At 44.5% G+C, this 6,620-nt stretch overlaps 1 long non-coding RNA gene across 1 annotated transcript; it reads left to right on the top strand.

The window, feature by feature from the left end:
• Nucleotides 1-340: 340 nt before the first annotated feature.
• On the top strand, nt 341-2,264 carry LOC109372076 (uncharacterized). The gene is made up of 3 exons (XR_002121987.1): nt 341-457; nt 1,196-1,321; nt 1,787-2,264. It is a non-coding gene; the product is annotated as an uncharacterized LOC109372076 (long non-coding RNA).
• The last annotated feature ends 4,356 nt before the right edge of the window (nt 2,265-6,620 follow it).

Below are 6,620 nucleotides of genomic sequence, written 5' to 3'. Positions count from 1 at the left end.
TTCGCTGCCCCGCCATTAGTTGGCCCGGGCTTAGATCCCGGCCAGCAGGCTTTCTGCCTAGGCAGGGTTTTGGGCTGACACATTGCGAGCTCGCACCGCGCGAGTCTGCAAGGGCCAACTGCCCCCCTTCTCCCACCAACCCCGCTGCGGGCGCACCGCTGATTGGCTAGCCCCACTCTTCTCAGCCGCTTAGCCTTGGGTTCGCGCTTGACACATCCAATGAGGAGCAAGGGCGCTTTAAGAAGGCGGGTATTGCTACACCGCTTCCACTTCTGATTGGTCCCAAGGCTTGCTTCTTCGATTTTAATTGACCAGAGGACCGGGAGGCGGGAGCCCGGCACAACGGTTTCAGGCGGTTAGGGCTCTGTCACTGCGCTTCTGTTCAGCTCTCGGGCTCCGAGGAATGTTGTCTGGCTCCTCCTTCCCTGCGACTAGCTGAGGAGCTGTAGGTTGGGAGGTGAGAGTGGGGGTTGGCCCAGGAGGACCCTGTTGGAGAGGGCATGACGTGGAGGAGCCTGGGGCAAATAGACGGAGCTGAAACGGGAGGGAGTCTGCCTAAGGCTAGGGTCCGGTCCGCCGGAACAAACCCCTCAAAAAGTAGGGGAAAGACAGGCGTTGTAGCTGTAGTAACAGCAGCTTCCGCTTACTGAGTCCTTTCCGTGTACCACTCACACTTTGTGCGTCATCTCATTGACTTTTTCTAAGTAACTCTGTGAGGGCTAGCTGATTACTATGCCGGGTTAACCTCTGAGGTCAGAGGTAAAGTCACTTGTCTCAGGTCCCACGGTGAGTATGGGCATTGCTGGGACTCCGACCTTGTCCTGGTGAGTCCAGCATTCAAGGTACACTACAGTTAAGTAGGGTTGATCTTATAGATGTGGGATGGTGTCTGATGTGATCACGTTGGCCCTGGTTTACCTCATCTACAAATGCGGGGGTTTTTTTGTTTTTTATTTTTGTTTTGGACTTAAGTCTGATCTTGAAGGCTCCAGCACTCAGCGCATATTTGCAGCTCCTCAAACTGCTAGGCAAATGTATTTGCATTCTAGAAAAGGATATTTTAAAAATCACCCTCATGAAATCTTTGCCACTTATACTGAACTAGGCCAGCTTTAAGTGCTTTGCATGCATCATTTGATTGAATTCTCATAACAAGCTCTATCAGATATTTACTGTTATTATTCTCACTTTACAGATAAACAAGTTGAAGTTGAAAGAAGATAATTGATTTCCCTAAGACCTCACCGGAAATAATTGCAAGAGCAGAATTTGAACTAGGCCTGTTGCAGTCTGCCTCCAGAACCTAGGCTCCTAACCATTGGTATACACTGCTTTCCATCCTAACAGCTACACTGTCCCCAGTGTGGGCACACATGGTCCTGGGGAATCCTCAGCCACCCTAGGAAGAGGAATAATGACAAAACCCATTAGAACAGACAACCAAAGTGCATGGAAGTGAAGACATTCAGCTCATATAGCTGGTCCTTGGCAGAGCAAGGAATAGATTCAACCCCATATTCTTTTTTTTTAAATTAATTTATTTTTTTAATATTAGTTTCAGGTGTACAGAACAATGCAATAGTTATCCTTTTCACCCCTCACAAAGTAACAACCCCTCTCCCCCATCCACTGCCCTCCCACTCCTGATATCATACTTATCTATTACAATTCCGTTGACTCCATTCCCACACTCTACTCCACATCCCATGACTATATGTATATATAATTATAGTTTCAAACCCACATTCTTAATCACTCCTCACACTGCTCCTTTCCTATTTAACAGATGAATAAAATGAGACCCTGAGGAGAAATCAGCTGGAATTCAGACCCAGGCCTATCAGACCCAAGAGATCATTCCTGAACCAGACTGCCTCTAGGAAGCACTTGACTAGTAGGTCCTAGGTGGGATCAGGTGAGGGGTCCTCTCACCCAGCCAGCCTTTTCTGTAAACAATGAGTTAATCTGGTCCCAACATGGGCCCTAAAGGTGGCTGGGTGTGTATTTCACAGCCTCAGGACCATTGGAGGCTTCTCATCAAGAAGCCCTAATCATAATTGCTACCATTTATGGAACACTTTTTATGGACCAGGCAAAGTGGAAAGCATTCTGCATCATCTATGCATCATCTCACTGAATCTTTTTAATAATTCTAGGACATAGGTACAGCAAGTCCCCCACTTACGAACATTCAACTTGCGAACTTTCACAGATACAAACGGACCCCACATTACGAACATTTGTAGATGCGAACAAATCGCGGAAGTAGCTCATGTGTCTGCTGGACATTGTCACAGTTTTGCTGCTGTGTGCTTACTGTACAGTACGATAGTGTACAGTAGTACAGTGCTCAGAGCCCAGGATGTCCAGAAGAGGAAAAGCAGCTCCCCTATCTCCCACCTACCTTCCCTCCTCCAGTTAGTAACTGTTGTCAGTTCACTCCACACAATCCCCTATATGCCAGTTGTTGTACTGTACTGTACCACCATTTTAAGGTAACTGTCAAAGTAAAAATAGTTTATTTACAATATTTATGTGTGTGTGTTTAGTTTTTTTATGCTTTACATTGTATATTTGTGTCAAAGGTGTATAAGACCCACTGTCGGACTTACAAACGAACCCGACTTACGAACGTTCTCCCGGAATGGAATTCGTTTGTAAGTCGGGGACTTACTGTAGTGTTATTGTCCCCATTTTACAGGTGAGGAAACTGAGACCCAGGGAGGAATGAATATTCCCTTGTTTACAGAGCTAGTAAATGGTTTAATGTGGATGGGAACCCAGAGAGCCTTACTCTAGAGCCCTGGAATCCAGCTACCCAGCATGTGCAGGCATGAGAAGATGAAGGGAGGGACCCTGAGCTCTGGCAAGGTGGAGTAGGAAGGGTTGTCGGCTTCATTCTGGGGGTTGGATTGCAAGATTAAGAGAATCAACTGTCTGAGAAGAGTAGAGAAATAACTGTAGCTTATGGAGCAACTACCCCATGCCAGACCCCTATGTTAATTAAGTTTTAATATACACCAAGAAGCAGAGAGCCTAGTGGTTAAGTAGCTGGACACTGGATCCAAACTGTCTGGATTCATATCTTGGCCCTGCTACTTACTAGTTGTGAGAGCTTTGGCAAGTTGCTTAATCTCTCGGCCTCAATTTTCTCATCTGTAAAATGGGGATAATGATAGTAAATACTGTCAAGACTGTTGAGAGGGATAAATGAACTAATAGAACAGTGGGACCTGGATGGGAACCCAGAGAGCCTTACTCTTCTCTTCCCTGAAGCCCTGAAACTGAGTTGCTTCCTCAAAGTCATCATCACCTGCCTCAACTCTGGCGTACACACTGAAAATTAAGACCAGATATTTGCCATGTGGTAAGTGTGCTCCCAGAAGAGGTAGCAAGTGCAAAGGCCCTGAGACAGAAGTGAGCTTAGAATGTTTGAGGTACAGCAAGAAGTCTGGCTAGAGCCAAGTAGATGACTAAGGCTCAGGAGCTCAGCTCAACTGCACAAGTGTTCATAACAGACATAAAAATGACCCTGTACTTTTCAGAGCATAAAGGATTTTCTCCAGTCTTTGATCTCTGGATTAACCCAAGGCCATGATTACTTTTTTTAAAAAGATTTTCTTGGGAAATTGGGGGGAGGGAACAGCATTGAGGAATTGGGGAAGGGGAACAGACAAGTTGCTGTCCTTTTGTTCTTCAGTCTAGTTGTGGAGGACATCGCTTCATTGGCCCATGTTGGTATTGTGATTGCTGCGCTCTTCCCAGGTGAGGCAGTCGCTTGCTGGCCATTAGATGGCCACTCATGGTGGCTCGCGGCAGCTCACGCCAGCTGCCAGCCACTCATGGTAGCTTACAGGAGCCCACTGCAGACTCACTGCAGCCTACACCATGGCCGGCGACTCACGGCAGCCCAGCTACAGGTCAAGTTGTTGTTCATCAACTTAGCTGTAGAGGGTGCAGCATCACTGGCCCATGTGGGATCCGAACCTGGGCCCTACTGCTCAGAGCTGGTGTCCCAAGGCAATTAACCGACGTGCCCCTCGGCCGGCCCCATGATTACTTTTGAGGCTCATAAAACCTAGAACTCGGGTCTTCTTGCTCCCCATTCAGGGCTCATGTGTAAGGGTCAGGAGACTTGCATTCACTCAAGTATTGATTAAACTTTGTCAGTGTATGCCATCTGTGCTGAGGCCTGAAGACTAGCCCCTTTGAAATCTTTAAATTCAAAGATTTAACCTTCTAGAAAGAAATTATACATCAAAACATATCCTTCCGGAACCAAGTGTACAGTATAGCAACTGAAACCCAAAAGGGACACTCAAGTCAGGGGCGGGGAAGGGAGAAGCGTGAGGGAAGACTTTCCAGAAAAGGTGGTGATGCCTGAATATATATTTTTGGAGTACTTACTATGTGCTAGACATGCTGCTTGGTACAAAGTATATAATGGCAAGCAAGAAGAGACTGACTGTATTAGTCTACTATGGCTGACAGAACAAAATACTACTGACTGGATGATTTAAACAACAGAAATTAATTTTTCTTAGTTCTGGAGGCTGGAAGTCCAAGATCAAGGTGCTGGCAGTGTCATTTTCTCCTGAGGCCTCTCTCCTTGGCTTGCAGATGGCTGCTGTCTCACTGTGCCCTCATGTGGCCTTTCCTCTGTTGCATGCACACTCCTGGTGTCTTTTCCTCTTTTTACAAGGTGCAATAGACTGAATGTTTGTTCTCCTCCCCCCCAAAAAAAATCCATATGTTGAGATTCTCACCCCCAATGTGATGGTATTAGGAAATAGGACCTTTGGGAGGTGATTAGGTCACAAGGGTGGAGCCCTTATGAATGGGATTAGTGCCCCTATAAAAGAAGCCCAGACAACTCCCTTGCCCCTTGTACCATGTGATGTTACAGTGAGAAGACAGCCATCTATGAACCAGAAAGTGGGCCCTCACCAGATCCCATGTCTGCTAGAGCCTTGATCTTGGATTTCTCAGCCTTCAGAACTGTGTGCAATAAATTTCTGTTGTTTATAAGTCACCCAGTCTATGGTGTTCTATCATGGCAGCCCAAACAGACTAAGACATGAGGACACCAATGCTACTGAATTAGGGCCCTACCCTTATGACTTCATTCAACTTTAAGTTCCTCCTTAAAGGCCCTATCTCCAAATACAGTCACACTGAAGGTTAGAACTTCAACATATTCATTTTTGGGGTGTGTGTGTGCAAAATTCAGTTCATAACAGTGAATACATACCATTGAGGGGCTCACAGTCTGATAGGGATATACATATTATTTACTTCAGAGGGAGAGAGCGGAGCAGAATGGTTAAGATGTCAGCTCTGACAGGGTTTAGGTCCTACCTGTACTACTTACTAACTGTGTGACATTGAGCAACTTTCTTTCACTTTTTGTGCCTTGGGAGAATCAAATGAGCAGACACCCATGAAGTTCTTAGAACAGCCCCAGCACAGTGATCATTAAATGTTGGCTATTGTTATTAATTGCAAGTAAAATTAAAACCACTAAGTGCAATGAAGAAAAACCACAAGATAGATACTTTAAGAAAGTAAAACAGGACTCTGACCCGGCCAGGGTTTTCAAGGATGACTTCCTGGAGGAAGAGATGGTTGTACTTCAGATCTGAAGGATTAATACTCCCTAACCAGACTAGGAATTGGAGAGTCTTCCAGGCAGTAGAAAAGCAGGTCCCAGAGCTCTAGGGCAGGAGGAAGCATGGCCTGGAATTTCAATGTCAATGGAGTAGAGAGAGCAAAACAAGGAGAAGCAGGGCAGAGTGAGGCTGGTGGTGGTTGGCAGGCCCTGGCCTAGTAGGCCATGCTCAGGAGGGCTCTCATTCACCTACGCGTCACGCAAAGTCACAGAAAGAAGTGTTTAGTTTTTTTTTCAAGAGACCATTTAAAGGAACCCCTTTTTCCCAACCACCTAGTGCTACAGTTTTTCAAATTCCTCCCTAATTCAATAAAAACTCCTCAATTTAAAAAAAAATTGTTTTTCTCCTTGAACACATTCTACATAATGAAAGCTATTAGGACAAAAATCTCTTGAGAAGGGGGAACATAAACATACTTTATTTTTAGGTGGTGATATGATCAATAGATACAATGCTTGGAGTTGCAGTTTGATCTGTTGTATATTAACTTTGTATCTGCACCCTTGCTCTAATTGCTTATTAGTTCCAAGGAGTTTTTTTCTTTTTATTGAATCTTTTGGATTTTCTACATGCACAATTATGTCATCTATGAAAAAGAGTTTTATTTTTTCCTTCTCTATCTGTATACCTTTAATTTCCTTTTCTTCTCTTATTGCATTAGCTAGGACTTCCAAAATGGTGTTTAAAAGGAGTGATGAGATGGGACATCCTTGGCAATTTGATCTTAGGTGTTCTTTTTGTATAGCAAGAAGAACTTGAACACTAGGGACATTCTTTTTTTTTTTTTCATAAAGCATTAAGATATTTTAATGAGGAAAAAAAATCCATATCTTAGTCTTATGTTTGTTTCTATTCAAAGACACTCAAAACTAGTTTTTCCCTGCCCATCCCTTCTAACTGTAACTTTATTTGTGACCATGTAATAAAGGCCAGTTTAAAGATATTTTTTTT

This window comes from Hipposideros armiger, unplaced genomic scaffold (assembly GCF_001890085.2).
Source record: "Hipposideros armiger isolate ML-2016 unplaced genomic scaffold, ASM189008v1 scaffold_609, whole genome shotgun sequence".
In the NCBI taxonomy this organism is placed as follows: domain Eukaryota; kingdom Metazoa; phylum Chordata; class Mammalia; order Chiroptera; family Hipposideridae; genus Hipposideros; species Hipposideros armiger.
Note: the sequence above shows the minus strand (reverse complement) of the source record. Positions and strands in the feature narration are given on the sequence as shown.